Below are 13982 nucleotides of genomic sequence, written 5' to 3' on the forward strand. Positions count from 1 at the left end.
TGGAAAAGCCACAATGGAGACTTTGATGTTAACCTAAAAGACTCAGAGAATACAGGAACGAGGCTTCGCCATCCAACTGAGGCTTTGATTTGGCACAGAGACTCAATGGAAGCTGTCCATTCATAGAGGAAAAACCAAGAGTTCTTCATCCAGATGTTGACCGCTCATCAAACCAGGACCCATGAAGTGTGTTGAGATAACTCTAGTGTAAATGTGAATAATGGCCAGTCACTGTTGATAATATAGACCTTCCAACTGCACTTAAAGCACACGTGTCTGTAACAAACCTTCATCTTCACATCTCTACGTCTAGTGGTGTAAATAATCCTCCGACCTGTAGCGGCTGTTTCCACTCCCATGTCAGCCACTTATTTAATGGAGAGATATTTATCAAAAAGCTCTAGTTCACTCTGATGTAGCATGAGCTGTTGTCACGGCAACATCTTCCATCAGGAGAGGAGCTGTCAATCAGTGGAGCACAAAAAGTTGTGGTGGGGGGGGTTAGATGGGATTGCATTTGTACAGCGGTCCTCAAGTGTCCGGCAATCGGACAGCCGCCGCCGCCTCATGCAGCGGAGAGCTGCCAGCTGATTGAAACGTATTGATCAGTTCTTTAGGACATATATACAGTCAGCCCTCCAGGACAGCAAAATCCTGGAGGATTGTGTGTGTGTGCGAGCGTGTGCTGGCAGGAACACGGAAATGGAGTTGTTTGGGCTAAAACACGAGTGGTTATTTCACGGCTGAGTGGAGATGCCTTGTCCACGCCTGTCAAGGCCACGGGATGGAGGGAACGGCTCAAGCTTCCCTTTAGGTTGTCTCCTTCTTTATTCCAAAATGGAAAATGTTCCAAACGGGCTAAAAATAAAGTTCTGACAAATTTAATGAAGGAAACGGTAAGAAAAAACCTTGAAGCAGAGATGTTTCTCCCTGGATCAGATCTGGGTGTCGGAGGCAGAGTCGGTGGAAAAGTGTCAACAAACCAAACCTTTTATTTTTTATTTTATATATTAACTGTCTCTGCTATGATGGAGTAGACCCGGCGAGCACGCTTCATCAAAAAAAATCTACAAAACAAAACCATTTCTGCCTTTTTTGTGACAGCAGCTCCGCTTGAAAAATTGCCAAATGTAATAAAAAAAGGAGCAGCCACACTGAGGCGACAGACTGCACACCTTTTCAGGAAGGTAATCGACTTCTCTCCCCGCGCCCTGCTGTTCGGGCTCACGCTGGGAGCTGCACGGAATCAGATCACGGTTGCTCACATAAGGATAAAAAAAACCCAGATTGTTATTGCCTGGTTTCTTTGTTAAAACAGCTTTCATTTGTTTTGCTGTACCCAGAACTCTGTGACCTACCAATGGAAGGCGGTTATGTAACGCAGCTTTGACGCACACGTTCTCCTGAAGACACACGTCGAGCATGTGAAGCTGAAGAACACGAGGGGAAGAGTCCGACAACCTGAGACGACGGCGTGGTCGCTGGTTGATGCTAAAAACAATCAACATTTCAATAATATTTCAGACCATTAAGAAATGTGTGCAAACATAGGAAACAAGAACCATCAGATTTAATGGTTCCATGCATAAAACACTCAAACCTATAAAGTGTTGTTTAATCAAAGTCCAAAATTCTTATTTTTTTTATAGTTTTAATTAGTTTTAAAGTTAGTTATATGCAATTAAATCTTCTTTTTTTAATCTTTAGTCATCATATGAAGTGATTTTTGAGCCACCATATTGCAAGCAAAACTCACAGCTTGTGTCCGAAATCCCCCCCAATATTTTAAAAAACGATATAGTGCCCTAGATTTTAAAGGTAATTTTTTTTTTTTTTCTAAATGCAGGATATGACATCACTGATTACACAAAGTGAAAATCGAATAAATGAAAACATTTGCCGACATTTATTTATGACTAAACTGTGTTCTGATGGTAAAAATGTGGATGCTTTGTTCAAATATTACATTTAAACACGTTTTTTTGTTCGAAATTGTTCGACCGCAATGCATTGTGGTCTATGTTTGCTAGTCTAGAGAACATCGATGCACGCTAGTTTTTCGCAAAGACTTCTGGAAATTTTGAGTGCACTCGATTCTGGAATTAGTAGATTTGGACAGAACTAGAAAAATGGCGAACACACTATAGTGATTATATAGTCAGTGTATATATAGTGGGAGAAATTCGGACACAACCACAGTTTTGAGATCAAAATTGCAAACAAAAAATTTAAAGCGCTAAGAATAAAAAATACAAATTTGCAAATAAAAATATATAAAATTTCCTTTCAAATACTTTTATTTTTTTTTGCTTTCAAAATATTTTGTTTTTGTAGAAACGATTTTAGATGCGTAGTGCCTCGTCTCACTTTCGCCCTATCTTTGATTTTGCGTTTTTTTTTTTTTTTTTGTGCCAGTAACATTTGTGCCGGCCTGCTGATTGGTCTAGATTTTATCCAATCAAATCACCATATTTATCTAACATGGTGTCTGAGGCTCAAACGCCAAACAGGCTGTTTTACCCTCGATCATTTTAAATATAGTCAATTCTTTTTTTTAAACATGGATTACATTTTATTGAGTCAAAATTGTGAATTTATGGCTGAGAATCTCCTAAAACTGTAGAATAAACTGTAAAGATTACGATTATTACGATTATTATCGTTTGACCGCAGGTGCAACCCACCCCCGCCCTAAACTGTGGCAGCTGCGCGCCCCTCCCCCTCTGCCACTGGTCAGAACTGCATGGGACAAATTCATGAATTATAAAAAAAGAAAATTCAAAATAGCGTTTTTTTGTTGGTTTTATCTCCATAGCAACCACTGTATTTTTTGGTCGCCTGAGTGTGACCGACACGTCGATGTGATTTTTACAAGAATCCGCCAAAGTAAATTTTTGGTTTCCTTAGCAACCAAGGTTTTTGTTAACCACACCAACATTCCTAATATGTTCAAATAATATGTCATGTTTTTTTGTTAGTTTGGATCATAATAGTAGGGTACGGGTCTCAAATCTGCTGCTGCCTTTCTTATTAACCCTTTAACACCGGAGCTCAAAAAAGGAGAAAATGAAAATGACATTTTAAAGAAAAGTAGAAAATCAACACAATTCAAGCTCCAGTTATGTGGAATAGAAAAATAAACTTGACAGATTACAGTCTTTAATCTGAGGTTTAGGATGAACCGAACACATGTTCAACAGGACGTGACAAGAAAATGAAAGCTTTAGAAATGAGCAATAAAATCTTACCAGTAAAAAACAAAGTTATCAACACATGATCTGTATTGATTTCAATTCTGATAAACCAAAAGATTTTGTTTTTCTAGATTAGCACTTCCCAGAACGTGCCAACTTCTGCTTTTCATGGGGTTTTAGGAGATTAACTTTTACTGCGGGGTGAATCATTCTGTGAAGCTGATGACTGTTGCTCCTTGTGTAACGTCGCTGGGAGTGGTGGGGATCTGTTTATCTAACGCAGCGCGAGAGAAAAGAGAAGTTTTCTTTAGATCTTTCTTTTTTTTTTTTAAGGATTACATTTCCACATTCTGTGGAGCACAGCCAAACTATCAGGCGTTTCTTGTAGAAAAGCTGACTTAATTTCATTTTATAATTCCAGTGATTATAGAACCTTTAACAAATATTCACGAATAAAAAATGTCAATTTTGCTTGTTCTAATAGTTTCTTACTATTAAAAACTGTATTTTTCAGCTGCTACAGCACAATCGGTTGCATCCTGGATAATATTGATCAATCGCGCCGATACTTCTCGCGTGGGAACAAAAGCAGCTTTTCCTCGCCGCTCTGCCTCTGACACCCAGGTTGAACCGGCTCCAGAAGGAGCTCGCGGGCCAAGGCGTCCCAGACTTGCCTGAACTGGCTGAGCCCGAACTCTCCCAGGAACCGGCGCTGCACGTTTGGCACCTTCTCCCTGATGCGTTCGATTACACGTGGAAACCTCAGTCGGCGACGGTTGCACAAGAACTCCCACTGAGCCTGGAAATCACGACTTTACAAACGCACACACTGACAGGTAGTTATGCAAAAACACACAAGTCTAAGCAGTAAACTCCCGAGGTTCTTCTCTGTCATGTTGACAGCATGTTCTGGTCTTTCGGCTTGCGGAATTCCCACAGATCTCTATGTATACGGTGCCTAACGATGGATATTAATGACGATATTAATATAATGATGAGCTTATATATATATATAATAAAGTGATTCATCTGAACGTGGCCCGTCTCCTGTTTTTATCTTTGAGGAGTGTCTGTTTGTGGATCTCCTGCCGTCCACCATCTGTTCCCCTCGCCCCGCTCATTCTTCACACAGTTCAGGACCGGAGCCGCAGAACCTTCCAGCTGTTACCGGGTGGACACCATTGATTTGCTGGTAACATTTTTGAAGCCATTTTTTCCTCAAATTGAACGACGACAAAATGACAAACGTGTTTTATAGAAAATTCACCTGAAGGGTTAAAGTCCCACTCCAACTATATTAAGCACATGTTAGAAAATACGGTTTTTGATGTCTTTTTTTTTAAGGTGAGGACATATACAGCTGCAGGAGAAAATATGTGAACCCCTAAAACCCCTACTTGGTTTTATGCATACACTGGACACATGATTGTGTTCAATAAAACATTAATTTGTGTTATTTAACCTTTTAACTACCCAAAAAAGAAAAAAATACACCAAAAAAGGTATTTTTTCTGCTTCTTATTGTCTTGGTATGGAGGCCCTAAAGTGGCATTAAAATACAAAAAATAAAATAAAATGTAAAAAAATTCAAGTAATTTTTTTTTCTAAAAATACTTAGGGCCTCCATAAAAAAATTAAGTAAAAAAAATACACAGTACAGTAATACACACAATTAATGTTTTTGAAAACATGTTTTCTAAATGTTTCTCACGGTTTGGTCGAGCAGGCAGGTAAAGGGTTAAGCAGGCAATGTTTTTCTCCATCATTGTGATTTAGACTGAGATTTAAAGAAAAAAAACGTATTTTTCATCCAAAAATTAATCCTTTTGCTGTAAAAAGTTACACTATCATTTTTCGCCGATATAATATAAAAAAATTAAAAGTCTTTCTCATAAAAAATAGATTAAAATATGACAACACTTGATACATTAGAGTCGTTTTCAACTATGATATAAGTAGCAAAATGGAAAATAAAATTATCCTAAAAACATACTAGAAAATAATTGATAAAAATTTGGAATTTGTGAACAAAAAAATCCAAATATTAATAATAATGATACTGGAGACTTGGTCTTTGGTCCATCCATTCCTGGGACATGTGAGACTTTATCCAAGGACCCCTGACACTCAGAAAAATATAGCATATTAAAAATCGTGAATATTTTTGCTCGGGTTAAAATCACCTGGAATTAGTGCTCTAGGGTCAAGGGACTGCAACTGTATAAAGAAAATAAATTAAACTACATTTTTCTTTGTATATATTGTTGAGAATCAAGGAATGCCGCTTGAAAAAATTGTATTTGTGATGTAAACTCCCTGCTTCATTTCATTCTGATGCATGCCAGGGCTGAAACTGGGTTCAAGTTTTAGAGTCTTTGGTTTGACTCGGGCAGGACTTTAACTCACGACCTTCCAGTAACAGGGCGGACACTCTACCACGAGGCCACTGAGGCTGAAACACATTTGACAAATGGTTGGACGGGGCAGGAACTGACCCTGAGATCTTCCGATCAGAGGTCGACCACTCTACCTCTGCACCATGACCGCTTGTAGTCAACGAGATCCACGTACGACCAAGAACTGGATAGCTCCAGTATTGCTCTCCATTTTTGTTAGCTGGGGGCTGTAAGCTAGCAGGAGAGTGTAAACAGAGCGCTCTCGCCAGCAGGGAGAAGAAAAGGGGGCGGGGTTTGTAACAACGGCCCAACTCAATTTCTAATGAACTCCTGCTGCTCTGCAGAAAGTATGTCCTAGAAAACGACACAATACTAATGAAAAGAGAACTTTGAAGATAGATCAAAAGATGATCAGAGATCTACTTTCAGACAAATCCATAAAATACACCTTTAATGTTTGTTGGATGCTGAGAACAAGGTGCATACAGGAGAATAAGCATTTCTTGTCACCACATTAGAAGAGTTGGCAGCAGCTCCGGGGTAAAATCTGTTGATGACTCTGTTCTGGCTCCTCCACCTCGTACTTGTTGGTAAAAGTGGGAACGCAGAGTAACCGGGTTGTTGCTGGTTTTTGAGAATAATGCAGGGAGTTCATCAGCTTCAAACTTCCTCCTGTTCCGTCTTGGACGGTGAGTCTAACGGCTGTTCTGCCTTTCCTTTCTGCGAATTTTCATCTTTTTCATCGAGAAAGATCAAAGAATGACTTTTGTTGTATTGGAGGTGGATTTAGGTAAATGTCTGGATGTTTAGGAATGTCCTCAACAGCTCTTATTCCAAAGACTTTGAGAATTAGTAGTTTTTCTGCTCAAAGGTCTGAATAATAATCATTAAAACGACATTCGGCTGTTTGAGTACCAAAATCTAGAGTCAAATCCTTCAGAAACGATATCTTGGGTTTTTAGTCTAAAGATTAAAATTAATCAAAGCACAGCAGGTAATATTTCTAAGAAGAGGTAAAATGGCCAAGATTTCATTTCTAGGAGAGGAAAGATTTATTAGTGATAGAAAAATGTGCATGAACTCGGAGAATCGGTGACTAAACCAGACCGGATGGTGGTGGAGGTCCAGTCCAGGAGGGCTGGATAACTGCGACAAAATAAACATCCATGAATTCAACAGTTATCAGACATGATATGATACAAGATAAGGTGTGTGATAGTCAATCAATGAATCGATTTCCTACGATCCAACCAGATCGATCTGAGGATAGTTGTTAATCAAATTGGCTTATACCATTATAATTAAGTCAATTCAAATCAAGATGAATTGACATTGGAAAATACCATTTGGATGGGTACATGGTACTTTACTTTAAGGTAAGAAGTACATCACAGTGGACACACATGTGATGGTATCAAAAACCATCATCAGTCCAATGTGTGGAAACACTTTGAACTTTAAGAAGACGTGAGTCACATTGGTTGGATTTTTGGCTAAAGACGTCCTGGATCGATTTCAGGTCAGTGAATTCAACCGCTCAAAATGAACCAATATCGACTATGAATCGGATCAGTGACCACGATCTATGATATGAATCACTACACCACTGCAATGTATTTTTAAAGAACAAGTTATAGTTTTGCCACAGGTGGAGACTTATACTTATTTGGTGCGACTCACAGTTCATGTGATTTTTTTTTATTTATTTTTTTAAACAGATAGCATCAACCACTATAAAGGTAACAGTATGTGTGTAATAGTATTTATTACTGACATTAACACAGACAAAAAAGAAGTCTTATGGCGAAATTGTTCCAAAGCGATACAAAGGAGAAAACATTTAAATGCTTTAATGATTTAAAGTGATATAAAAAGTTCAGTTGACTTGTTAGCATGTTCTTTAGGGGTATTTGAATAGTTGATCATATGTTGTGTTGGTATATTAGCTTCCTCCGCCGTTTAATGAAGCTAAATAAGCATTCATATGTTATGATAGTGAAGCATACTGTATATCCAGTCTATTATTGTCTGTTCTTGTTTCTGTATCCCAAAATTTTGTCTTAAGCATTTTTATATACACACATATAGATATATATATATATGTATGTATATAGATATGTATATATGCACTCATATAGATAGATTGATGTGTATTTATATATATATGTGTGTGCATATAAATATATTATGTATATATATATATATGTGTATATATGTGTATGTACATATACATTTACATATACATTTATATATATATATATATATATATATATATACTGTGTATATGTCGATATATAGTATATATGTCGATATATAGTATATATGTCGATATAGAAAAATATACAGTATATACATGTATATATTCATTAATAGACCCTTTATTTTATTTTATTTTATTTTATTTTATATATATTCACATTTTTTGTCCCTGTTTTGTCTTTTTTTTCTTTGTTCGTTTGTTGTACTTTTTGTGAAATAAAAGTTAAAAAAAATAAAAAATAAATAAATCGTACGGTTGAAGTATGGATTGGCCAGACGTCAATCTGGCGGTTTAAATGGGAAGATGATATTAATGCTGTACAAAATTTACCATTATGGTTAATGCTGACAACAAAAAACTGAATATTGTGCTTTCTTGGGAGACACAACGATTATAATCTGTGTTTAAATCTGAGTAAATGAATAGCGCTGAATGGCCCGCTTTTTATATACCTTTGGGTTCTGGCGGCTGGTGATCTGGACCGTCCAATCAGAGCTGCTGCTGACTATCGGCTGCCACCGCCTAATTTCTCCATTCATGACCACCAACGATTTTCAAAAGAATCGGGCGTGAAATCTTGCCGATGGTAGTTGTATTTGTGACCGAGGTAGATTTCGCCAAAGCTTCAATTTGTAGAAACTAAAGGGAGAAAATTGCATCCTTGAGCTAAATTGAATGGAAGTTTTGCGAGTGGTACACATGCAGTCTTTAAGTGGGGGCCGTGCTGCCTGGGGTAGGTGGGTCGAGGCAGGATTAGGTGGAGAACAGGCATGAGGGATGAAGAGAAAAAGAGATATGACAGAAAATCGCTAGCAGTCAGTCCCCTGCCTGGGCTCAGACCTGCAGCCCTCCCTCCAGCACTCAGGGCGCGAGACGTTCTCCAAATGTTTTCATCCTGGTGTGTCTTCAGTGAAATTTATCACCGCTTTTTTTCTACTGCTCTGATTCTATCCATCACTGATGCTTCGCCTGCCTTCATCTGAGAATCTTTACCCAAAAAAAGAAAAAAAAATCCCCCCTTCCCGGCGTTTCTGGATCCTCCTACACGCCTGCGCCTCGATTCTCTGGTCTTATTGGCATTCCCTCCTTCCCTCTGCCTCTCTTGTGTCTCTGTATCATCCTCACCCTAGCTGTTGCGCTTTGCATTCCCATCTTGCTCTGCCACACATTCATGTCAAGCACAAGCAGGCGGCTGTATGAATTAAACATCTGAGACAGTGCACACACTGAGCCCCTTTAGTTGTGTCAGGAGGCTGTGAGATGGGGGGGCTCCGGCCACACACCGAGTGTGTTTGGCCGGCTCCACTCTTGACACCGAATCCCGGCGACCAGCGGGGGTTATCACATCTGTGCTCTTTATGTTCTGCTGCTGCCCAAGTTCCTCCATCCGCCGTTTTCCCGCTCTTTCCATGCTCTAGTTTCTGTTTTCCACCTGCGGTTCGTGTCAAATTCTTTGTTTCTCCTCCTTCTAGTCTGCTTTTGTTTTGCTTTTGATCGTTTCACACCTTCCTTACCTTCCCCTTGTGCTCGCCGCTCCTCTAAATGTGACCGAGACGTTTCAAAGCCAGCCGCCGCCGCTCTAAGCGTGGAGGATCCGGCTGCATCTCTGCGGGTTGTGTTCATCATTATCTCGACACGTGTCTGAAGGTGGAAACACAACTGTGTATCTCCACCAAGCGGAGCTGTAAAGTGGGCACCAGGAGAGACTCTGCCTCTGGCAATGAGGTTAAAGCTCCTTATCAAACGCCGCTGTGAGCTGATGGGGTTCACATCAAGGAGACGGGATCTCACCTACGCTCTCGGCCGACCTCTTATTTCAGACGTGCGGGGTTTATCGTGTCGGGTTCGCCGCGGCCATTATTCACGACGCGCCCTTCAAACAAGAACACGGCTAAATGTGGCCAATTAAAGGAAAACGGACTCGAGCGAGGCAACGTCTCTGATAGGAATACGAAGAAAACATTCTGTTAGAGCACATGTGTCAAAGTCAAGGCCCGGGGGCCGGATCCGGCCCTCCAGGTAATTCTATCCGGCCCTTCAGATCATTTTATGTTATTGTTATTAATGACCCAATGTTATCTTGTGCTCATTTCTAATTTGTATAACTTTGACAAAATATATTTTTATGTAGAGTAAAATATTGAAAGTTATTTAAGGTTTAAGTTGATTTATTCTGAAATTAAATTCGTGCCTTTTTATTATTCATAATTATGTTGAAAGTTACAGGTTTAACCTTTTAAAAATTAGCATTCTGCTAGCTTTTCGGACTATTTTGGCATTTACTAAGATTTTTTAGGCCGTTTTGAAATTTAACTAATATTTCAGCTACATGCTAGCTGCTTTTGGCCAATTATTTACTTTTTTTTGTTTGTTTGTTTTTTAGGCTGTTTTGGAGTTTAATATTTAAACTACACCCTAGCTGTCTTGACTATTTTTTTTTTGTTTTGTTTTGTTTTTTTGGCTGTTTGGGAGTTTAGCTATGTTTTCAGCTACATGCTAGCTGCTTTGGCTAATTTAGCCTTTTTTGTTTTTTATGCTAATTTGGTCGTTAGTTAATATTTCAGTTACATGCTAGCTGTTTTTAGCTAATTTTGGCTTTTTTTGTTTTTGAGGCTGTTATGGAGTTAGCTATTTACACACCAGCCATTTTGGCTAATTTTGCCTCTTTTCCTCTTTTTTTTAGGCTGTTATTGAGTATAAATTTTGGCTAATTTAGTCTTGCTCATTTCAGCCACTTGTAGTCGGGATTGTGTTCTTTCAGTCATGACTGTAAGTGCGTACTGGAACAAAGATCGACCGGTAAATTGAAAGCTTTGCTTTCTGGCTCAGCTGTCCCCTCACCCCAACGGACCGGTACAGCGACCCGCATAGCGGCGGACGCCGCTCCAATCCGCCTGTTGATCTCACGCTCCGATCTTCCCTCACAAACAAGAACTCAAGATATTTCAACTCCTCCACCTGAGGTGGGAGACTCCACCCACCCACCCAGAGAGGACAAACTACCTTTCTTCGGTCGGTTGAACCGCCACCTTAACGTGGTGGAGGGGTTTGAGTTCTCGGACCCAGGAGCCAGGCCTGGGGTTGGGGCTCGTAGGCGAGCGCCTGGTTGCCGGGGCTCCTCCCACAGGTCCGGGTCGGGTCAAGCCCGAAGGAGCAACGTGGGATCGTTCTCCAGTGGGCCCACCACCTGCAGGAGTGCATTGGGTGGCCCCGAACCCCGGTCATGGACCATAGCAGGGTGTTCAGTGACCGAGAATGGGTGCGTGACTGAAAGTAAAGCAAATAACAAATCTTCTTTACAAACTTTGGCCACCCGTCCAATGTTGGGTTCCTAAAATTGGCCCTCCGTTATCAAAACTTTCTGGCTTAGAGACTTAGGGGCCAAAGATGAAGAGATGTTGTAGACGTCGAAGAACCTCCGATGTTCTACCTCCATCCATGGCTGTTGTTACGTTTCACACTTACCTCCACCGTTTCTTCTGCTTCTTGTATCGTTTCCAGTCTGTTATCATCACTTTGTCTGCTGCTGTTTGAAAGATTTACTCTGGAAAATAAGGAAACTGCGAAGACTGGCTCTACGACTCCAAGTGTTTGTAACGGTACGGTTGTGAACTAGAACGTCGTGTTTGTGTGAGTCATTGTGCTCTGCAGCCCCCCCATTCTACAGTAATGGAACATGCCAGAGCTCCTGCTGGGGAGCCAGAACCTGAGGGCCCCCAGCAATCAGGCGCCACCTAAGATGGAGGGGTGCTGTGAGCGCGATCATTAAAGCGCCCTGCGCCCGACCCTAATGATGTCCGCCGGCGCATTTCCCCTCGCTCTCTGCCCTCTTCCCATTTCTTTTCTCACCCCCCCTTTTGGTTCCCTCTATCCCCCCCACCCCCCAGTTTGAGTGAGAACCCATCTGGTGGCGGGGAGGGAGGCTCTGTCACACTCGTCTTTTAATGAGCGTCGTCTCTGTGTGCCACCAGCTCTGACAGAGCCAAAATGGCCGCCGCATTTCACGCCGCTGTGCCTTGATCTGTCGGATTTGTGACTGACTGGCTTGATGGCTTTACTGTGGAAGGAGACCATGTCAGAGGAGACGAGGAGGAGAAAAAAACAGATGAAATGATGAAACACGCTTCCTTTGGTGAGAAATAGCCTTTTGCTGTTTTCACTGGAACACAAAAGTGGGACAGTGAAGTGTGCGGCGGTCCTCGTGCCCGACGGGCTTTAAACTAAAGGCCTGTTTGATGTCATCCGTTCTTTAATCTACAGTCTGTATGAGTCAATATTCATTTGGAGTCCTTTCATTCCACTTTTCCTCTGGCCTGGACTGGAGTTTTGATGTCCGGGGATATTCCAAGTCGGGGCGCTAAACGGCGTCCTCTCTGGAACGGCTGATGATGAATAATAAGTTTGCTGTCGACCAACTTTTTGAAAAATCCAAATAAACGGCATTTCATAAACCCTCTGTACTCAATCATGAAAGTTTTTCAAATAAACTAATAGACGACAAAAAGATTTGTTATCAATTAGCTTACAGCTAACCGCTGACGTGATTAAATCGAGTCCGTTTCTGAGCGATCATCTCCACGACTGTAATTCAAGAAGCGGGATCGCTTTCATTCTGCTCTGAGGAGTTTTTGATCGGTACCGTTTGATGCTTTTTTTTTTGTTTTGTCTGGAGAAGTAAATCAGGTCAATCTGTCACTTTAGATCAGAGTCATGACTGGAAACCTCACAGACTGACTTCTCTTCATTTTCTTCCAGCAGGAGGGACTTCTGCTTTCGTGGCGTCCACCGTCAACGCCAAAGATTTTCAGGAACAATTTAACTTCAAGAGGGTGGGACTTTCCCACAGCAAACAGTGCAATTCATCCTATTTCTTTATTATTACATTATTTTAAACATCTTAATAAAAATAAAAAAAACTCTGGGCAATCTTTAGCGGCTGGGTGGCTCAGTGGACTAAAGGGTTTGCATGCAGGAGCCCTGGGTTCAATCCCCAGGGTGTCCACTGACCCCCACCCAGATTGGGTCCTTAGACAAGACCATTGACGCTGCTGCCTGACTGGGTCCCTGTGCCCTTCAAGTACAGGGTTGTGTCAGGAAGATGTGAAATAGTGGGTGCTGTTTCGCTGTGGTGTCATCTGACAGGTGGAAGAAGACTCTGGTCAACCTTTAATACTTCCCCAACGTTTTGCTCTGTAACGTTTGTGGAAAAACAAAGTGATTTTTGAGCAGTTTTGACATCAAATTTTCCTCAAATGTAAAGTTTTAACAATAATACGGAAAGCGGCTACAGATAAAGTCATTTTGGGAACTGGTGGTTGGTGAGTTTACAGAGGAACTTTGTGATGCTGCAACTCATTCTCACTCCTAACTCGTCATATATGGATGTCTGGTTCGGACCCCTCTGCGCTACTTTTTAACGTTTTGGGTGTCCCCAACTCGTCATTTTCTGATGTACTATCTGTTTCTATTAAATGATAGGTCCCCGACCCTCGGAACACCGTACTGGATGCGGTACTAAACGTGGTATCAGACATGGTAGTGAACGCAGAACCGGCACCGGGTTAAGTTACCAGTACCTGGTTGGGGTACTGGTCCGCGTCCCGAGGGTTAGAAATCCCTATTAGCATCTGTGGCCCAGTACCAAGCAGATCTTAGAGTGGTCCTGGTTTGCGTCCCGGAGGTCTGGCACCCATGATTTAATGGGAACAGCCAGTACGTCAAAGGTTGACGAGTTAGGGACACCCAAAACGTCAAAAAGTGGCGCAGAGGGGCTCCAACCATATGTCCATATATGACGGGTTGGGAGTGAGAATGTGTTGGATCCTGTGGCACCTCTTTGGCGTCCACTGATTGTTGGTCACGTCACTCATTAGATTTGAAAAAAGAGTTTGGCAAAATGTCAATTTTGATACGCCTCAAAAACCACTTCCTCCAAACACAAAAAACTTATTTTTATTTAAATTGTCAACACTTAAAGAGACTCACCAAGTTCACTACCAACCTGAAGACGTGGCACGGCCAGCCGCTTATCCGTTGAGCGGCGTGATGTTTGTTCACGGCTTTTTGATGACGACTTTGTCATGGCTACAGAACGTTTAGCGACCCAGACGCTGGAACCCGGAAGAAACACAA

This window comes from Oryzias melastigma, linkage group LG11 (genome assembly GCF_002922805.2).
Source record: "Oryzias melastigma strain HK-1 linkage group LG11, ASM292280v2, whole genome shotgun sequence".
NCBI classification, from domain to species: domain Eukaryota; kingdom Metazoa; phylum Chordata; class Actinopteri; order Beloniformes; family Adrianichthyidae; genus Oryzias; species Oryzias melastigma.